Source organism: Octopus sinensis, linkage group LG9, assembly GCF_006345805.1.
Source record: "Octopus sinensis linkage group LG9, ASM634580v1, whole genome shotgun sequence".
Classification (NCBI taxonomy): domain Eukaryota; kingdom Metazoa; phylum Mollusca; class Cephalopoda; order Octopoda; family Octopodidae; genus Octopus; species Octopus sinensis.
This window is the reverse complement of record NC_043005.1, coordinates 54,611,085-54,634,392: the sequence shown is the minus strand read 5'-3', so window position 1 is coordinate 54,634,392 and position 23,308 is coordinate 54,611,085. Positions and strand designations below refer to the sequence as shown.

The following is a 23,308-nucleotide window of genomic DNA, read 5'->3' as shown; positions in this document are numbered from 1 at the left end:
ACTGTTTCCTTCTGAGGATGGGCCTTTGCGCCTGAAATATAAAGGATTTTGTAAAACTTCCTGCTCTCACACACACAACACACACACACACACACACACATACATTTATTGTTAAAATTTATCTGCAGCAAATTGGTTGTACTTCTACAACTCACAAAACATTTTAATGTTTTATACAATTCCTTATATTTAATTACAAAAATATATTAAAAGGGTTAAAGAACCTTTATCAGTCATGAATGACCATGAGATTGCACCTAGAAAGTTCCCCTCTGAGGCACAAGTCTGGGCAAGGTTGTTTATGGAAGACCAACAGTTGCCCATGCGTACCAGCTTCCTCTCTCCACACCGCCAATGTTATCCAAGGGAAAGGCAAAGACCAGTACATATTGGCACCAGTGATGTTGCAACTCATTTCTACAGCTGAGTGAACTGCTGGAGCAACATCAAAAATAAAGTTTCTTGCTCAAGAACACAACATGCAGCCCAGTCCAGGAATTAAACTCGCTACATCATGATTGTGAGCCCAATGTTCTAACCATCCATTCAGCATGCAAAATATACAGTAAGATATTTTTATATAATATCGTGAATAGCTATGGAGGTCCAGTAAAATAAAATAGGACATGAAGCTGTCCATGGGCCAAAAATAGTTGAGAACTACTGGCTTAATCAGAAAAGGAATGGCTGTACCTATGATTCTTTTTTAGGGTCTGTGATGATGGAGGGAGAGGGAAGGAGGAAGCTATCCTCCAGCCAGAGACTTGACCCAAACATGTGCAACAGCAAAATCTACTACAAATGGTAGATTGAGGAAATTACCCAAGAACTCAGAATATAAAAAAAATGGAACAAATACAATAAGGTATCATGTGAGACCACCCCCATCTTCAGTTGTATTAACCTACTGCTTTTGATAGGTATTTTATTTTATTGTCCAGCCCTCTTATCAAAAAAGAAAAAATGGATACTCTTTCACACTTTTACTTGTTTCAGTCATTTGGCTGTGGCCATGCTGGAGCACCACCTTTAGTCGAGCAAATCGACCCCAGGACTTATTCTTTGTAAGCCTAGTACTTATTCTATCAGTCTCTTTTGCCGAACTGTTAAGTTACGGGGACGCAAACACACTAGTATTGGTTGTCAAGCGATGTTGGTGGGGACAAACACAGACACACAAACACACACACCCATATATATACATATATACAATGGGCTTCTTTCAGTTTCTGTCTACTAAATCAACTCACTTCTGAACCTAGAACCATGTGGTTGGTAAACAAGCTACTTACCACACAGCCATTCATGTGGCCTATAAAAAAAAATTATGTAAGGCAAAGCTGAATCAGTCCTGGAGTCGATTTGCTCAACTAAAGGTGGTCCTCCAGCATGGCCACAATCAAATGACTGAAACAAATGAAAGAATGAAAGAACAAAGGCAGATAAGCTATCACTAATCAATCACTTCCACAAACCGTCATTAGAGAAAATAATTTTAATTCTAAAGAGAGTAAACTACTAAGTTAGCAGAGACTGCTTGGCTGAAAGAAATAATTCACATTTTATCACTGAGTTAAAATCTTTCATTTTTATTTGAAAAATTTTATTGTATAGGTTTATAAAGATACAAAGTCTTTACCCATATGATGTATTTGAACAGGAATGGTCATTCCATCTTAGTTCTAGATCTTCATGATGGAAGTACCAGCAGCAATGTTTCCTGCATATTTTAATATGTTTTAAATAGAATATTCTTGTAGGGAAAAAATAAACAAAAATTCTCTGATGATAAGCATAATGAAATCAGTGTAAACTATGAAGTATTTTCAGAGCTTACCAAAATAGTTCCTGCTTTAAAAAAAGTTATTTGTAAATTCGAATGTTCTAAATAGTTTAGACACAAATTATTGGCTTTTTTGTCTCTCCAGGAATATATATTTATCTATTCTAGCTTTTTTTTCTCTTTTTGTCATTGCAGGAAAAGAAAATGAAATAATAATACATTCTTTTGGAAGTTTGGCAGTTTGGTAAGTAAAATACAATTATTTGCAATAAATACATATGAATTTGTAGGATGGTTAAACTGCAATTATATGAAGATGTTTAATACAAGTGTATATGCATGTATTTATAGATGTGTGTGTGTGTGTGTGTGTTTGTACATACATACATACATAGATACATACATACATACATACATACATACATATATATATATATATATATATATTTATATATATATATATATATATATATATATATATATATATATATATATATATATATATATATATATATGGAGAGAGAGAGGTGAATATAGTGTCGTCTAAATTATGCAAAAAGCAAAATAACACTGACATCTCATTTTAAGAGATATATTTACCAAAATTACATAAAAATATCTTGAAATACTAAAGAGTAAATTCATAACAATAAAATTGCTATTGGCTTCAACCACGGCCTCCAGACAACTTTGGAATCTCCTGCAATTCTTCTGAACGGTCTCCTTAGGTAAGTTGGTGAGTGCTGCCATAATCCTTGCCTTCAGTTCATCTTTGGTGTTACAAGGAGTTTTGTTGGTGTCTCACTTAACTGTGCTCCACACAATAATCAAGGGGGTTCTCCTGCTTGTGCAGCATGGTGCAGAAACCTGTTGCCAGATATAGGGTCTTCCATCAGCCACTCTCTTGACCCAGGGCAACACTAACTTCTCCAGGCACTTGATGTAGGCTTCGGTATTGAGTGTGAGGTCATGTGGGAAAATGAATAGAGGCTTAATGTCACCATCACTAGTGATCACTCCAAACACCATGATGTTGCCTGGGTGTTTGATTTTTATCATTCTCGGTACATGTTTTGGTGACATGGCTAGCCAATGGTTGTTCTGTATGTTCACCATCTGTTTGTATTGGAGCTTCAAGTGTTAATTCCAATACAGCATGCCATTTCCAAATTTCTGGCAGAGTGAATTGTGTCATGGTGCTGTTTTTCTCACAGGCGGTGCTCAACTGACCCTACTATACTGTGTAGTTGACAAAATCAAAAACAAACAATGCACGTGTGCAAAATTAAAAATATAAAATGGTGACAATTTACCTATCACACCCTGTATATGAGAGAGATATAAGATGGAAGATACAAGAATCTTTTACATTATTTACATTAGAGGAAAAAGGACAACAAAACCAAGGCAGGATGAGTATCTCAAGTCATGTGCAATATTCAATTAGAGTAAGGGAAATTTGAAGTAATTAATTAATTAGTTAATTAATTACTGGATGTCTTACAGCTGTTTTATGGATATCCCAAGTGATAGGTTAGCATCTCTGTACACTGGGTATACTGTCATCAGAGACAAGGTGAGTATGTATGAAAGTTCCAGACAGGGGATTTACAGTTTATAAAGGAATAAAATAACAGATAGAAGAATACAGACAGGAGAATAAAGCTCACAGCTCATCTTCTTGCAGAGGGCATAATGGTTGCTCCAAACTTCCGTGATGGTATAGGTTCTCAAGTATAATCCCAGGTAAATCCCAGGTAAATCCAGGCAGTATTTTGGCATTATACTGGGATTATACTTAAGGACCTATACCTTTGTGGAAGTATGGAGTAACCTCCATGCCTTCTGGAAAGAGATGAGCTGTGAACTTCATTCTCCAGTCTGTATTCTTCTATTTATTGTCTTACTCTTTATTTTTCTATCTGTTATTTACACACACATACACACACTTAAATCACCATCATCATCATCATCATCATCATCATCATCATCATCATCATCATCATCATCATCATCATCATCATAATCAGCATCATCATCGTCGTTGTCGTCGTCGTCGTCATCATCATCATCGTCGTCATCATCGTCATCATCATCATCGTCATTACCATCCTCATCATCTTCTTTATGTCTCTTGGAAGTGTTGTTGCTACTGTACTTAGTAGTATTAATGGTTATGATATATATATATATATATATATATATATATAAATATGTGTGTTTGTGCATGTGCGTTGGTCATTGGATTAAGCAAATTAACGAAAAAATATATTGGTACAGGCATAGCTGTGTGGGTAAGAAACTTGCTTCGCAATCATGTGATTTTGGGGTCAGTATTTTGGGCAAGTGTCTTCTACCACAGCTCCAAACCAGCCAAAGCCTTGTGAGTGGATTTGGTTGACAGAAACCGAAAAAAGCCATAAAACAAACAACAGACATGTATTATTTGTTATTAATTTAATTTGATTTAATTTAATTTAATTTAATTTAAAGGATTCAAATCCTGCTGTAGTTAGCATTTCATTTCACTCTCCCTGGGGCAATGAAATGAAATACCTGTCAAGTACTGGAGTCAATATAATCAACTGTGCCCTCCTGCAAAATATCTGGCCTTGTTTCTGTGCTAGATATTAATTTCATTTAATTCAGTGTTACATTTTTAACGATATGAGTGAGCTTGGCTTTTTCTATTGAGTAACTTAATTCTAGTTACAGCTTTATAAAAGCACATTCACATACCATTCTCAACTGACAGGCTTACATAAAGTTTATTTTGGTCATGATTATTATCAAAAAACTTTGTTCCCAACAATAAGAACAAATGAACAACAAAAAAAAACAAACAAAAAAAGCTCTCCACACATTTTCTAGACACCTGAGCTGCATATTGTTGCTTGTGATCACTTTAAAATTCTACTCCTTTTAAAGACCTCATGCACTCCAAAGAGTATACATAGCTTTGTTTGAGAAGCTCGACTCTAATGTTTCTGTCAATGTTTTATCCTTGACTAGGTTATATAAATAAAAACAAAATTGCACTATAATATGAAACTGTGGCCTTCTGGCCATAATATTTCTGTGTTATTGACTTCATCTGCTCTAACTTCTACATTTTCCAACTGTCATAAACACAAACCTATGGGAGTCTTTATACTTAGCCTGCTAGAAATATCAGCAAAATCTCCTTTGAAATTGCACTCTACTGTCTTTACAAAAGAAGGATGCCTTGTATGATGTAGTCCTAGATACACTATATCATATAAGATGAGATAGTCATGACTGTTACATCTTTGATCATATGTCTGTTCAGTCAGAGCCAACATGGAGGCAAACAAACAAACAACTGCAACAGCAGCAAAGCAACAACAACAACTGCAACAACAGCAACAAACACTCAAAATCTTATTTCACTACAGTTACTATACATGTCATTATGTTTCACGCAAAGATGCATATCTGCAAAGTGCATTCTGCTGGAAAATGGTATTTCCTTTATCTGCAACAAAGACTCTGAATCACTATTAAATCTTGGCTACATATATGTGAGTGTGTGTATGTGTGAGTGCATATATATATATATATATATATATATATACATTTGTATTTATATATGTATGTGTGTGTGTGTGTGTGTATACGTATACATATATTAACGTTAAAATATATAAAAAGCCTTAATTAAAATTCTCACAAGTTTAAACCAATAAACGTAACGCAAGTAACTTTGATAAATCATATACACTTCGATAAAGTATACTTTATATTTTCACATATTGTTTATAGGAACAAGAATACATACATACACACATATATATTCCTACTTTTTATTTATTTGTTGCTGTTGTTGTTGCTGTAGCTGCTGCTGCTACTACTATTACTGCTACTACTACTATTATTATTATTACTATTATTATTTTTATTATTATTACTATCATCATCAGCATTACCAACATCCAAGGAGTGCCTTCAAGTCATTTTAACATCATTTTTAGAACACTTTTGAAAATGCTTACTACAATTTTTAGATGCATGATTTCATGAACAGACATTACATTTATATATATATATATACACACACACACACAAATATATATATGTATGTATTATATATACGTGTGTTTGTGTGTGTGTGTGTGCATATAACAGAAACATAGAAAAATAGATAGGAAATAAAAAATCCAAGGTAAAAAACAGCAACAACAAAGATACAACATAGACTATGTTGTATCTTTACATATATATATATAGATATATATACATATATATATATACATATATATGCTTGTGCATATGTATATAAATATATGTGTATATATATATATATATATATATATATATATATATATATATATATATATATATATATATATATATATATATACGTATATATACAGACATATATATACATACATATTACATATATATATACATCTATATATATATATATATGTGTGTGTGTGTGTGTGTGTATATATACATATATATAAATTTATATTTATATATATACATTTATATATATATATATTTATATTATATATATATATATATATATATATATGAATTACAAAAATGACAGCAAAAACATTAAGCAAATTGCAAAGCCTAGCATAGTACTGTACCACACTGCAAAGCAAAGCAATGCATTGCAATGCAATAAGACTGAATGAAGACGATATTAGAGTGAAGAATATAGATTGATCAAAGCTATGCAGATCTCAGCAAATGTTAATCAATCATTATGAGATTATTTTCAGGTTTCAGAAAGTAAACATCAAAACAACCCAAGGTTATAGTTATATACTACTCTTAGAAGAATTTCATTTCAATTTTAACACATATAAAAACAAAACAAAAAAAAGACAAAAACAAACATATAGGATAAGAGAGAAGAGAAGAGCATCCTATGAAGTGAAAAGGAAATAAAAAATAGTGTTTACCAAAAGGTATTATTACTGTTGTTTTTTTTTTATTAGAGAAATATTTTACTTTATTTTTTAAATTAATATTATTATCATTATTATTATTGTTGTTGTTGTTGTTATCATTACCTTGTTTTGTCTTAGACTGCACTTTTACCTTGAAATATGAATGAGGAGTCATTCTGTATTATTTGAACCAGACACTTCTCTATATTTTGCCTCTTCTATCAATTTAATTAGCTCTCGAAACTTCACATAACTGTATGTATATTTATATATATATATATATATATATATATATATGATCCATCTATCTATCTATCTATCTATCTATCTATCTATCTATCTATCTATCTATCTATCTATCTATCTATCTATCTATCTATCTATCTATCTATTTGTCTATCTATCTATCTATCTATCTATCTATCTATCTATCTATCTATCTATTTGTCTGTCTGTCTATCTATCTATCTATCTATCTATCTATCTATCTATCTATCTATCTATCTATCTATCTATCTATCTGTCTGTCTGTCTATCTATCTATCTATCTATCTATCTATCTATCTATCTATCTATCTATCTATCTGTCTGTCTGTCTATCTATCTATCTATCTATCTATCTATCTATCTATCTATCTATCTATCTATCTATCTATCTATGCACATTCATATATATATATATATATATATATATATATATATGTGTATGTTTGAGGGGAAGTCAAAAATTATCCGCACTTTTGCCATAACATATCTTTATTATTGTCACATTGTCTTCTGTGCATTCATGATTATAGTTGGTACTATTGTGGTCATGTGATCGAAGTTTGAGCCTTGATGTACCATTTTTTTTTCTGACTTTACAGTGTAAGCATGGCCATTCCACCAGCAATGTGCACCAAAGAAGAACAAAGTGCAGTGATGTGATTTCACTGGTCAGAAGGTGTGTCAGGTGCTGATATTCATTGGAAGCTTTTAGCAGAATACAGGTACAATGCACTACTACTACTACTACTACTATACACAAACACACACATATGTATGATAGGCTTCTTTCAGTTTCTGCCTACCAAATCCACTCACAAGGCTTTGGTCGGCGTGAGGCTATCGAAGAAGACACTTGCCCAAGGTGTCCCGCAGTAGGACTGAAACCGGAACCATGTGTTTGGTAAATAAGTACTTACCACACAGCCACTCCTATATATATATATATATATATATATATATATATTTAGTGAAGGGAAGAAATGGAGCCGAACGAAGATTCTACAAAATCCCTTTTTATTATTTTCTACACATGTTTCAAAGGCTGCAAATTCCCAAATTCGGATTGAATAAGGAGACCATTCTGCAGCTTTCTCTTCAGGAAAATCCAGGAATTTAAAATCTCAAAACATATATATGCATATATGTATATATGCATATACTCACACATGCACAAACATATAAATACATATATATATTATAGGTGCTGGCATGTCTGTGTAGTAAGAAGTTTGCTTCCCATGTAAGTGTTTTCAGTTTCAGTCCCACTGTGTAATTCATTGGGCTGCTGTCTTCTACTAAGGCCCACCAAAGCCTAATGAGTGGATTTGACAGATGGAAACTAAAAGAAGCTCATCATATATGTTTGGATGTTACTGCATCCTTGCCCTGACCTCATGTGACAGCTGTAAACAAATATCACCTTCACAAGACTCACACGCACATACACACATTGGAGTCAGAGCATAAAGAACGGTATCAGTACGGTTCATTTAGAAAACAATGGAGTGCTCGTATATACACAGAAATTCACATGATGCCCAGTAGACTTATTAATGCATATGTATATCTTCATATGCAAATAAACAATCAACACATGTATGTATATATGTAAGTATGCCTGAATATATATATATATATATATATATATATATATATATATATATATATATATATATATATATATATATATATATGTATATATATGTACTTGTGTGTGTGTGTATACAAAATTAACACAAAAGCTACAAGCTTGCATATCAAATCCATCAAAAGTGAAATGTCATAGATGAATTCAGCAAGGAGGGGATGATTCGTTTAATCTCCTTATCTCATCTCCTTCATGTCCAGTCTCCCCTAATATTTGAAATGTTAGTGGGAGCCAACTAATATAGAGTAACCTTTATCTGTCCTTGAGCCATTTGCAAATTCATAACTAATTTCTATTGTGTTCAGCATATCAGAGACCTCTGGAGATTCTCAGAATCGTTTGCCATGAAAACTACAGGTCACACATAAAATGTAAACTGTTATATAAAAAAAAAAGAGACTCAATGAATAAATAAAACGTATAAACACATCACTGCTTTAAAAGTTAATAAGCAGTTTTGCCACCAAAGGAATAATTTTGGGGTCACGTTCCACATCTTTGCTTCATGAATATCACACAGACACACACACATGCACGTGCATGTGTATATACTAATATATATATATATATATACATATACTCACAAATATGCATACATACATGCATATTTATATATATCCATACACATTTATAATATATATATATATATACACACATGCATACATACATATGCATATATATACATAGTGGAGGCACGTAGCCTAGTGGTTAGAGCAGCAGACTCGTTGTCGAGGGATCGCAAGTTCGAATCTCAGACCGTGCGATGTGTGTGTTTATGAGTGAAACACCTAGGCTCCACGTGACTTTAGTAGAAGGTAATGGTGAACTTCTGCTAACTCTTTCACCACAACTTTCTCTCACTCTTTCCTCCTGCATCTTTCAGGTCACCTGCAACAGATGGGCGTCCCGCCCAGGTAGGGAACCTATACACCAAGGAAACCAGGAAACCGGCCCTTATGAGCCAAGCATGGCTCAAGAAGGAACAAACAATATATATACATACACACATACATATATATATGTATATATATATATATGTTCGTATATATGTGTGTGTGTGTGTATGTATATAATATATATATATCTTATATGAAATCTGCTCTGTCTGTCTGTCTGTCTGTCTCTGTATCTTCTTGGATCTCGGGCATCACCCTTCCGATTGCAGTCAAATTTGATATGTATATATCGACGGTATCAGGGCGTGGATAAGTCTTGAAAAAATTACAAAAATCGATTCCAGTTGAGAATGCGATTGATAAAGCCGTTTTTGTTCTGCTTTTGTTCTGTCAACCTGTACATAATTGTAACTTCCATTTTTTGTTGTTTTTGTACTGCTTAAAGGAACGTTTCTTTCCTGCCCAGCTTACTGTTTAAACCATGTTTGTGTTCTCCCAGTCAACAGCCTTATCATTACTGGTACTTTAAACTCTTCGGTTGCATATTTGTGTGAATAAAATCGTTTTTCTTTGGAATAGAAAAAAAGTTTATCGTTATTTCTTCTTTTGCTGGGGTCTCAAATTTAGGTTAAATCAGTGTTTCTCAAAGGGGAGACCTATGGAACGGTCGGATAAGTTGTTTTGAGAAAATTTGGTTTGAATGTTTGACAACTCAGCACAGTCCTTTGGATGGGGGGGGGCCTTTTGCTCATATATATAACAATTGCAGCGTGGAAGGTGTTTGTAAGCCATTTAAGAAACACACAAAAGTTGTTCGATTCACTTCAACATTTAAGTTTAATTTGTCAAAATATTTTCGTCGCTAAAATCCGCGACCTGTTCACTGACAAAAATCGTGCAGCACAGATTTTGTCAGTGAACAGGTCGCGGGGATTTTAGCGACGAAATATTTTGACAAATTAAACTTAAATGTTGAAGTGAATCGAACAACTTTTGTGTGTTTCTTAAATGGCTTACAAACACCTTCCACACTGCAATTGTTTTCGTTCCAGCACACGATCTCAGATCAAATCACTTGCTATGCAAGTACATCTCCGTAATATATATATATCTATATCTATCTATACATATATGTATATATATATATATATATATATATATATATATATATTATATATATATATATATATATATATATATATTATACTAGCAGTATTGCCCGGCTCAATGGGGATTCAGGGGAGAGTTTCAGGAGTTACTGGTGATGTATCGTGATGATCAAAAATCCGGCCTGCTAAAATTTGGTTAAAGTGATTCAAACTGCAGACTCAACGCAAAATGGTCACGTTTAATTCAAAGCATTAAAAATGTTATGAAAACAATTGGTATGTGTTCATAAAGTCCAAATGATTAATACAAAAAAACCCTCCGGCTACATCCTGAAAATTCATTTCTTTGCTGAATTTCTACAATGTTTACGGCGATTCGTTTTTATATCTTGATTTTTGATTTTTCATGCAATTTACGCATGCTTGCACGTGTGTTGAAACAGCTGACTGAGTAAAGTTCACTATTCAATGCATGGGATAAGGCCTAAACAAACACATTATCGATTTTTACACTTGCGAGATGAATTTTGGAACAGAAATAGTGCAGTTCAATTTTCATTCGCCTAAACTTTAAGTGACCCATTTTTGGTGGTTCTACGATTTTTTGGCTAGGAGGAGATGTGCTGGGAAGTTAAACACACAGACACACACACAGATACACACACAGATACACACACAGACACACAAGTTGAGTTTTATATATATAGATATATAAAGAAGAGTTTATTCTGAAGACATAAAGTAATACATATGTACTATAATTGCTCGGTTACCATGAAAACTCTGGAAAAAGTACTGTTGAAGCTGCCTGTAAAAGATGGCTAGAAGTGGTGCATCCTTGAGAGGGGAGATATATATATATTAAGATGGAAAATGAGCAAGTAAAACATATGCTATCACTTCAGAGCCTTTAATTTATAATTCATTTTATAAACCTAGTGCAGACTAGTTATAGTAAATGGTTAAAATCCCATACAGCTGTTTCCAGTATAGCTATGTATGTGGGTCTTATTATTCAATGCAAGTTTCCATTTCGCCTAGGTATTCCGTAATCAAAGAGAGAGAAAGAGAAAAGGAGAGAGGGAGAGAGAGAGAAAGAAAGAGAGAAATAAGGAATAAACGTCTAAATATACATATTATGTTACGAGTATGCATGTAAGCATCTATGTATATATGAGGATGAGGTTGTGTACATATATATATGAATAAAAAAATGGAGTTAACGCAGGTGTAATCAAATATTTTTACTTTCGACACATGTTTCGAAAATTCCACTGATACTATTCAAAAGAATAAATGGTATAAACAATGCAATCTTCTCCTCAGGAAAGTGAATAAAACGAAACTCGTCAATAAGACATTTTAGCAAAAAATGATGGATTTGTATATAGCGATAGACAGAACGCTATTAATATTGTTTAAAAAAACGTTATATGATATAACGTCATAAGTAGCTAACAGAAACAGTAGGGAATTAATAGTGAATGTTAAATATAAAGGAAATTAAAGTTTAAATTATATATAATGATAGAGACTACTTATATGCACTAAATGTATGTTTTTGCCAATGCTTACATCTGTATGCTCGCTCTATAACCGTGTTTACTAGAGTATTTTTAGAAAAAATAATGAAAAACAGCTCAGAATTGCAGAGAAGACAGAATTTCTTGCCTTTGTCATATGGTATCGAAATTGGGAGAATCAACCATTCTAAATGAAATTGTTCATTATGGTCTTTTAAATCCCAAATCAGTTTGCTGAGACCGGTACTATTCCGTTTATTTCTATCCCTAAATGTTGAGTAATGGATAGAAATTCTTTTAGATAACTCTAACGATGTACTTCCAATGTAAAGTCATACTTTATTACGAGTACTGATTATACACTGGTATATAGAATTTTTAACCTTAGAGTTACTTGACATAAACTTAATACTATTGGAATTGACCTCAGATAAAATAACCTTGTTATTAATATTTCTAGAGGGTTGGATGGTATTAGCTAAATTAATGTTAGTATTAGTATGTGTACTTCTGTGTTTGTGGATATGTGTGTATGTATAAGTTTATACTTACATACTTATATGCTTGTCTGTGTGTATGTGTGCATGTACGTATACATGTTTGCGTATTTAGTATGTATGTAGACATTGTGAACACAGGAGGTTTATGTGTATGTATTGTGAGAATATGGTTGTGTGTATATTTTTATATATATATATTTTATATATTCTTTATAATATTTTTATCTTTTTTTCTTTTTTCTTTTTCCACCTATTAGAGCTACTTCCCTTATAGCTAATGGTCTTTTTGTAGCATTTGTTGTCATTAATAGCCGACGAGAATGTATCGTAGCTCTTCGCTCCGACATTCGAAACTCTGAGTGCTATAATGACAACCTTTTACTGTTTGTTCTAATTTATAACACACACACACACACACATATATATATATATCTTGGGTATATTGTGATAATGTAATAATGTGGCAAAGTGCTGAAAAACCAAGAAAGCCTTTGAGACTGTAGATATATAAGGGAATGGAAGAAAATAAATGAATGACTGAATGAATAAATAAATAAACAAATAAATAAACAAACAAATAAATTTAAAAAATAAACAAATGGAAGGTTATGACCACTAATTTCATGAAGTTATTTCATTCATTATTTTTGTTTTTAAAATCATATTATTTGATTCATAGTTTTGAGAAGAAATATCTGAAGGTAGATCATGAATAAAAAACACTATTACATGATATTCTTTTTAATTTGTCCTTGTCCCTTGTTGCTCACACGTGACCATCGCCCATCTTTCTATTCCTCCAGGACGTCCTGTGGAAATTGTCACCATTCATAAAGCTAGCATAAGGAACCAGAGACTAAATACTAACCACTCTATGCATGGGGAGCTTATCACAATGAAGAAGAAGACAATAATGATGGTAACAGTGTTGCTGTTTCTGCTGCTGATGACAACAACGACAACAGCAATATATCATTTGATCTGATAGAAACAACATCCAGATTTTCTTCAGTCTTAACACCCTATCTTCTCAGAAATGGACAAATAAAAATAAGTTGAACAGTAAAAAGAGTACAGTATGCTGGATACTGTTTCACCGAATCCTATAGGATAAACTGATGCTGCTTCAGTTTTGCACTATGGTCCTTATCTTGGTAGAAGTATAGTGTATTTGTATTTGTAGAATAAGAAGTTACAATATACTTTGTGCTATCTAACACCACTGGGTCCAGAGGGTTTTTGGATAGTTTAGTTTTCCAGATGTCTATCACTTTTTAAATGAAAACATCACCTTACATTGAAACTCGTTGAAACTGTCTATGTACATCAGTGTTGTCATTGATATTCTTTTCTACTCTAGGCACAAGGCTTGAAATTTTTGGGGAGAAGGCCAATCGATTAGATTGACCTCAGTACACAACTGGTACTTAACTTATCGACCGTGAAAGGATGAAAGGCGAAGTCAACCTTGGCAGAATTTGAACTTAAAACATACAGACAGACGAAATACTGCTAAGCATTTCACCTGACGTGCTAATGTTTCTGCCAGTTTGCCACCTTAGTGTTGTCATTGATATTCTGAATATAAAGGTGGTGAGCTGACAGTAATGTTGGCACCCCGGGCGAAATGCTTAGTAGTATTTCATCTGCCGTTACGTTCTGAGTTCAAATTCCGCCGAAGTCAACTTTGCCTTTCATCATTTTGGGGTCGATAAATTAAGTACCAGTTACGCACTGGGGTCGATGTAATCGACTTAATACCTATGTCTATCCTTGTTTGTCCCCTCTATGTTTAGCCCCTTGTGGGTAATAAAGAAATAGGTATTTCGTCTGTCTTTACATTCATATTCTGCTGAGGTCGACTTTGCCTTTCATCCTTTCAGGATTGATAAATTAAGTACCAGTTGCATACTGAAGTCAATCTAATTGACTGGCCCACCCTGCTCCCCAAATATTTCGGGTCTTGCACCTAGTGTAGAAACGAATATTGTGAATATAAAAGAAATGAGAAAAATAGGAAGAAATCAAAATATAATTTAAGTAAGAAACAAATTTTAGTTACCTAATAAAATGCTATTGTAAATACAGTAAAATGAAATAAAATACTATACTGTGCTTTGAGAAGCATTGATCCATTTGAAATGCAGTAAAGGTCCTTTTCCTTTTAACCTCAATTAATTAATGGTTTCAAATTCTGACACAGGGCTAGCTGTTTTTGAGGGGAGTGGGTCAGTCATTGACCCCACTACTTCACTGGTATTTATTTTATCAACTCTGAAAAGATGAAAGGCAGAGTTAACCTTGGTGGAATTTGAGATCAATATGCAAAGATGAATGAACTACCACTCACCATTTCGTCCAGCATGCTAACAGTTCTTCCCGTTCACTGCTTTAATGAAAATTAATTAATAAACACAAATTAGCAGAAATTTCTTGACCCCGATAACAACATATTTTCTTTCTAGATGCTGGTTGCTTGAGAGTTCCAGATATTTGAGTACCAAATAAGAGTAAGTTTACTGTACATTGAGTTGTTTGGCTGACTGCATACATTTTCCTGCTTATTCAGAGGGAGAAGAATTGCAACTGGAATCCTTTATTCTTTCAAGACCACCAAGACAGGTAAAAGGAAGAAATGAAGGCATCTTCAAGCCAGGAAGCTTGCCTGAATGCTTGTAACAAAAGCATTTAAAGACAAGTGATGTTGAACAGGGCATCAGTTTAAGAGTACTATCACTCCATAGATCTACTCAATAAATGCTGAACTGAGGGCTGTCTTCACTCTTTCCAGTAAGTGACAGAATAAAAGGCTACCATTGGTCCCTTCAAACTTTGCTTTTGTAATCTGGATGTCAATATTTTGAAACTGACCTATTTTCCATTACATTTCAGACAGATTCAGTACTGAGTTGTTGAAGCAGAAATATTATTATAGCAAATATTCTGCTGCTCATTACCACAGATTTGCTTGTCACTTGATTGACCTTAATCACTTGAACATGTCTCTCAGTGGCTGACAATATGTGCATCTCTGACCATGAGCAGGAGTAGTGGGGAGAGCATGAAAGCCATGTATTGAGAAGCATTCTTTGGGGGTTTGAATAAATGTAATGAAATCAAAGTTTGAAGGAAATATCAGCCATTTTTCATACTTTCTTGGGGAAGCAAACAGGAAATAATAGTTGTTATCCAAAGATAAAATTGTGTTACAGAGTGTATAATAAGAGCCACTACAATCAGCAGATGAGGGAAGCCTATACCAATGAGATCCTTTAAGTAAATGGTTCTTAAATAGTGTCACAAGGAGTGACTTGGTAAGTTGTCGATTTTTAAAAAACATAATTTACGATTTTAAGAAAAAAATCCATGCTAACAATTCAGTATTATTATCATCATCTTTCAGAAGATTCTGATCCTGATCTTGATCCTGATCATGGTCATCACCATCATTGTTTTAACATCCACTTTCTCAAGGTTGCATGGGTTAGACAGAATTTGTTGATGGAGATTTTCTACAGACGATACATTTCTTGTTACCAATGTTCAATTATTTACAAGCAAAACAATAATACCCTATGAGGAGACATGTTATCACTGAAGAACAGAAATGAACGACACTACTTTTATAACAATGACACACATTTACAACTATCACATGATGCTAAGAAAAGGAAGCACGTGCACACACACACACACACACACACACACATAACGGATTTTCAGTTTCCATCTACCACATCTACTTATCACAAGCCTTCGGTTGACTCATAGCTAGATACCACAAAAAAAAAGACTTGCTCAAGGTGAAATGCAGTAGGATTGAATCCAAAAGCCATTTTGTTTAGGAAGTGGATTTTGTTTCAGGAAAAAACGTTCTGCTTATGATTTTATTGATGAAGCATGTAAAAGAATAACAATATATGTATCTGTGTGTTTGTGTCTCCTTGCTTGACATCACAATAGTTGTAAGCGAGTCTCTCAATCATACAAATGATGTCATTCATTTCCAATATTCTACAAAAATATCTCTGGCAAAGGAAAATATTTCCTTGCTTGGAAATAGGTGAGGATAGGCAATAGGAAGATTTAAAGTATTGATCCTATCTTTTTCTTAAACTTCTCCAGGTATACCAGGATATTGATGAAAGATATCGGTGTGGTCAACAGAGCTGGAAAGTCCAACAAGTATGATTAATAAGATAAGTTAAGCAACAATATCAAAACATTTCACATGGAACGTTAAAAATAAAGATATATTTGAGTTAGAAATTTAGAAAAACTATACAAAAAAATCCCTCGTTGCTGATTTTGGTTTAATAAAATATTTGTATGTAATAATATTATGTATTGCATGCTGTGCATGACGCTCAGGCATTATAATGGATTTTCTAAAGCCTTAAATTATATTTCTTAAAAAATTCTCTGCTTTCAATATACAATCTTCTTCATGATTTGTTTTCTAACTTACTCTCTTTCTCATAACTGTCTTCACTACTTCCATCACTACACCACCACCACCACCACCACCACCACCACCACCACCACCATTACATGAAGTAAAGTGGATCACACTTTGGCTTTACAATGAATGTTCTATTTGTACTGTGATACAATGAATATATAGCTTCATTGATTGAATAAGCAGAGGATAGCAGATGAGCAGTAGACTGGTGGCAGATGAGCAATAGATGAGCAGTAGATTAGCAGTAGATTAGCAGTAGATAAACAGTAGACAGGCAGTTGATGGACAATAGATGGGCAGTAGATTAGTAATAGACAGTAGACAGGTAGTAGATGGGCAATAGATTGGCAGTAGATGGACAATAGATTGGCAGTAGATTGGTAGTAGATTGGCAGTAGATAGGCAGTAGATTGGCAGTAGATGAGCAATAGATGGGCAGTAGATGGGCAGTAGATGGACAATAGATTGATAGTAGATTGGCAGTAGATAGGCAGCAGACAGGCAGTAGATTGGCAGTAGATTACCTTGCCATATTTTTTCTTGCTCTTTGTTCTGAGTTTCTGCGAAGGTCAACCTTGCCTTTTTCATCTCTCATGAGTTGATAAGATAAAAGTATCAGTCAAATGATGAGGTTCATAGAATTGATTTTCTTCTCTCTCAAATTCCAGACCTTGTGTCTATATAAGTTACTTATATAGTAAGTGATTTGCTATAAAAAAAAAAGAAAACTAAAACAACTTCTACTCTTATTGCAACTCTCAGTCAGACTCCCTGGGTCTTTGGGTCTAACAAATATGGCCCTTTGAATTACTAGCACAGTCCACCTGATGAGCTCTCGCATAATTTCAGTTTACTTGACTGCACTCAGAAAGTGTGTGGCCTAGTGGTAAAGGTGTTGCACTCACAATCGAAAGATTGTGGTTTCGATTCCTGAACAAGGTGGTGCATTGTGCTTTTAAGTAAAACACTCTGTTTCATATTTTACAGATATTTGACACTTCCAAAGTTTGTTTACGTGATGTTGTCACACTCCATCTCATGTTGCTCCAGCCCACTCATCTGTGAATGAGTAACTCTGCAAAGGACTGGCATCTGGTTCTGGGGGGGGGGGATGTTGTGGCCTCGGTTATTTATACAACATGGAAACTTGGGTAGCTGGCCCCATGAGCTCTAGGACTTGAGACAGTAATGTCCATGGGATGATGATGATGATGATGATGATGATGATGATGATGATGATGATGGTGGTGGTGGTGGTGGTGGTGGTGGTGGTAATGATGATGATAACTGCATTCACAAGACTTGAGTTATGGCAGTAAATACATACCGAAAGTATTGTGCTTGTTAGATTAAAAAACACTGTACCTTATAACCTCATTACTGCAAAATAAACTTCTTGATAATTTCACCATACTTTTTCACCAAGGCACCATCCCCCACATGCACCACCACCACCACCACCACCGCCGCTGCCTACACCATCAGGCTAATAATTGATTATACTGAAATAATACACCCATGTTATGTGAGAAAGAACAAACAGTTGTTCACAAATAAGTCGATAAGTTAGATAGATCCTATCAATTACGTTTAATACAACAAAATTGTGACAAAGTGGTGTCATAAGTTGATCAAAGAGACATATTTTTTATAATAATCTTTAAGCTTATTACAACTTAATATAGTGATAATATAGACCAAAATAATATTCTAATATAACACTAAAACTGTTACTGAGTTAATTACATATATATATATATATATATATGAAAAAAAAAAAAATAATATCTAGGTATTAACAATCGATTTTATTTTTCCTTTACAATAAGAGGATAAATTGATAATTTGTGTCTCCAGTTGATAAATATTGTTTTTCCAATTAATATTGTCTGGATAATTAAAGTGAAATGTTTAAGTCATTACAGTTTTGATTTTCATTTATTTAATCATTATATTTATTTATTTATCTATTTTCTATTCAACACTCTCTCATGTCCTGGCTTCTCATTCCTCCACCAGTTCTCTCTGTCCATCTCTCTCAATCTCTCCCAGTCTATCTTTGCCTCTGCCTCTCTCTCTCTCTCTGACATGGTTTAATGCTATACTTCTCCACCCCTCTATAGTTTTTTTTTTTTCCTTTTTTATTTTCAACCCTGATTTATTCCTCTGTGACTTGACCACATTTTGAACTCGGTTCAAATCAATGGGTTGCAATATGAGCTATTAAATTGATAATTAATAATTTCACTTTAGCAAAATAACCAAACACCTTCCAATATGTTGTTTATAATTCAATTTGATTCAATCTTTTAATTTGTTCTGTCTCAGAAAAAAGGACATAAATTAGTTGTTCTGTTTCCAATTACACACACTTCCATATAGAAACCTCTTCAACTAGTAGACTCACTTTCCTTCCGTTTTACTCTCTCCATCTCACCAAACAACATCAACAAAAAGAACAACAATAACCAAAAAGTAAACAAACCGACAAAACAAACAAACACATACACAAATACAAAACACACAAACACACACACAAAAAACAAAAAAACAAAACCAAAAAACATTGATAATATTGTTTTATCCACAAACTCGAAAATTTATTTTTATTCAAGTATATTTAATTAATTTTCTTCTCCGATATTAAGAAATTATATTTAAATTGATCTAGTTTTCAAAATGATCGCTTTCACGATTTATTGAACCTACTTACTATTTTATTATCTTTTTTTATTTGTTTATTAACTTATTTTTTATTTTGCTAACATGTCCCTCTAAAAGAGTTGCTCTGAGGAATTGGTCAACCAGTAATAGTCTCATTACCATACATGTCAACATGAATATAAGGGTCATCTTATATGTCATTTTTGTTTTTTATATAAACAGCTTCCATAGCTCAGAGGTTAGAGCACTGGTCTTGTAAACCAGGGGTTGTGAGTTCAATTCTCACTGGAGGCTTTGATATTTTAACGGCGGTGCATCAGCATGGCCACAGCTCTGAGCTGAAACTAAAGAAATAAAAAATTAAGTTTGCCAAAAGCTCAGGTACATAGATATATGTAGGAAGCTGATTCAGGTATGTTTTTTTTTTTGGTAAAAGCTTAAACAGAGCAGAGAAAGACTGCTCCATGATCTTTATTAAGAGACATCAAAACCAAGACTAGTACCCTAGGGAGAGGATAAAGAATAGAAGTTATCTAAGACCTTATCTGAAGATTTGCAATTAAGCTACCTCCACAAAAGACAACCATGTTATTTATACCAGGTAAATGATGATGGTGATGATGCTGATGGCGGTGGTAGTGGTGGTGGTGATTATGATGGTGATGACTACGATGATAATGATGATGATGACAATGATGATACTAATGATTACATGATAATGATCATGGTCATTGTCATTGTGTTGATGTTGAAGGTGATGACAATGATAATACCATTAGAAGATGGTGATGATGATGATGGCGGTGGTGGTGGTTGTGGTGGTGGTGGTGGTGGTTGTGGTGGTGGTGGTGGTAATGATGACAGTGATGATACCAATGATTATATGATAATGATCATGACCATGATCATCCATACTGTTGTTGAAAGGGATGATAATGGTAATACCATCGAGTACACAATGATGATGATGGTGATGGTGGTGGTGGTGGTGGTGGTGGTGATGATGGTGGTGGTAATGATGAGGATGAGGATAATAATGCTGATGATGACGATGATGACCTTCCATGATCTTTTAAGCATGTATGATACACCAATGGATTAATATCTTTGTGTTAAATCACCGCTTTCAAGACTCCAGAATTTATACAGGAGTTGGCGCTCAAAATCAGTTTCTATCATTTTATGCAGAATTAAATCAGTCATCATCATCATCGTCTTCACCACTGCCACTGCCGCCACCGCCGCCACCACCACCACCACCATCTTTCTTTCTTTTTATCACTCATTGATGAAAATGGACTGTCAGTGATAGCTTTTCTCCCAGGGGGAAGTGAACTTACAAATACAACCAAATTAGGACTGTCTGCAGTTGTGTATCGTATAACTTACAGAACCTGTTTAGTGCCAGACATTCCTATTTCTTTATTGCCCACAAGAAGCTAAATGTAGAAGGGAGAAACAAGAACAGGCAAAGGGATTAAGCCGATTACATACATCAACCCAAGTGCATAACTGGTACTTAATTTATCATCCCCACCCCCAAAAGGATGAAAGGCAAAGTCGACTTCGGTGGAATTTGAACTCAGACGAAATACCACTAAGCACTTCACCCGGCGTGCTAACGTTTCTTCCAGCTCACTGCCAGACATTCTGTGCCACTGAATTTAGTGCCAGACATTCTGGACACTGAAAACTAAGAGCACTTTGGTTCTGGGTTCAGTCCCACTGCATGGAACTATGGAGAAGTGTCATAAACTATGGCCTTGGATTGACTGACACCTTGTGAGCAGATTTGATAGACGGAAACTGAGAGAAGCCTATCATCTGTGTGTGTGTCTTTGTGTCTCTATTTGTCCCCCACCATCCCTTGAAAACAGGTATTGGTGTGTTTATGTCCCCATAATTTATTGGCTCGGCTAGAGTCTGATAGGATAAGTACCAGGCTTAAAATGAAAATAAGTACGGGGTCAATTCATTTGACTATAATTCTTGAAGTTAGAGGCCCAGCATAGCTGCAGTATTATGACTTAGTAGCTTAGTGGCTTGTGATTGTAGGGTCGTGAGTTCGATTCCTTGTGGTGCATTGTATCCTTGAGCAAGGCACTTTATTTCACATTGCTCCAGTCCTCCCAGCTGGCAAAAATGAATAGTACCTCTATTTCAATGGACTAGCCTTGTCACACTCTGTATCATGCTGAATCTCCACGAGAACTATGAGAAGGGGTATGTGTGTCTGTAGAATCATCAGTCACTTGAATGTTAATCTAGTGAGCAAGCTGTTCCACTGATCGGATCAACCGGAACACTCGTTGTCATAAGTGACAGAGTGCCAGTCTTCTTTTTTTAAAAACAAATATAGCACCATCCGAATGTGGTCGATGCCAGTGCCCCTTGACTGGTTCCCATGCTGGTGGCATGTAAAAAGCACCCACTTCACTCTTGGAGTGGTTGGCAATAGGAAAGGTATCCAGCTGAAGAAACCTTGCCAGATCAGATTGGTACCTGGTGCAGCCTACTAGCTTGCCAGTCCTCAGTTAAACCGTCCAACCCATGTTAACATGGAAAGCGGATGTTAAATGATAATGATGATGATGTATGTATATGTATATATAATATATAATATAATGTATATATACTATATATATATATATATATATATTATATATATATATATATATATATATATATTATATATATTATATATATATATATATATATATATATATATATATATATATATATATATATATATATATATATATATATATATATATATATATATATATATATATATATATATATAGTATATATATATATATACCTACATATATATATATATATCGTTAATCCAAACAAGAAAGCAAAAAAACACAACACGAGGACGTGGAACAAATATAGTATTATTGGACGCTCAGGAAAGAAGGAAAGAAGAAAGGTTTAACGTTTCGAGCGAAGCCCTTCGTTGGAAAGAGTGAGAAAGAAAGAGAGAGAGAGGAGAGAGAGGAGAGAGAGAGGGGGATAGAGAAAGAGAATTAATATAAATAGCAGTTTGCAATGTTTCAATTATGATCCTCACTAAGAATTAGAGCATTTTAGCTCTTATTTCTAGGTGTTTCCTAACACCCTAGTCATGTATATTATAACAAGAGATGGATCGTGGTTCACTACAGCTGTTTCAAACATGCTTTTTATTCGTGAACAGAAGTATTTTATCATGCAAAAAATAAAATAAAAAAATTTCATCAGGTGAATAGAGTAAGAATTACTCATTTTGAATATCTCAAGAACAAGTACATAGTGCCATCTGACTCTATTGATCCAAATCTGGTCAGAGAGTATGTACATACATATATACAGGGTGTTCCAAATAATTTGCCATCATTTGAGATTAAATGATGAAATGATGTCAAAGTTTTTGGGACACCATGTATATAGTCAAAGCGAAAATTAAAAATAACAAATAACAAAACAACAGAAGTCAAAAGGATGTATACATAGAATGTATTAACATGCATATATGTGTGTGTATAT

At 34.0% G+C, this 23,308-nt stretch overlaps 1 long non-coding RNA gene and 1 other non-coding gene across 2 annotated transcripts; one reads left to right on the top strand and one right to left on the bottom strand.

Annotated features, from left to right (window-relative positions):
* LOC118764699 lies at nucleotides 1-17,650 on the bottom strand. The gene is made up of 4 exons (XR_005000505.1): nucleotides 17,638-17,650; nucleotides 11,970-11,973; nucleotides 5,653-5,660; nucleotides 1-63 (listed from the first exon to the last, which is right to left on the bottom strand). It is a non-coding gene; the product is annotated as an uncharacterized LOC118764699 (long non-coding RNA).
* A 2,348-nt stretch (nucleotides 17,651-19,998) lies between these two features.
* On the top strand, nucleotides 19,999-20,071 carry Trnat-ugu. The gene has a single exon. It is a non-coding gene; the product is annotated as a tRNA-Thr (tRNA).
* The last annotated feature ends 3,237 nt before the right edge of the window (nucleotides 20,072-23,308 follow it).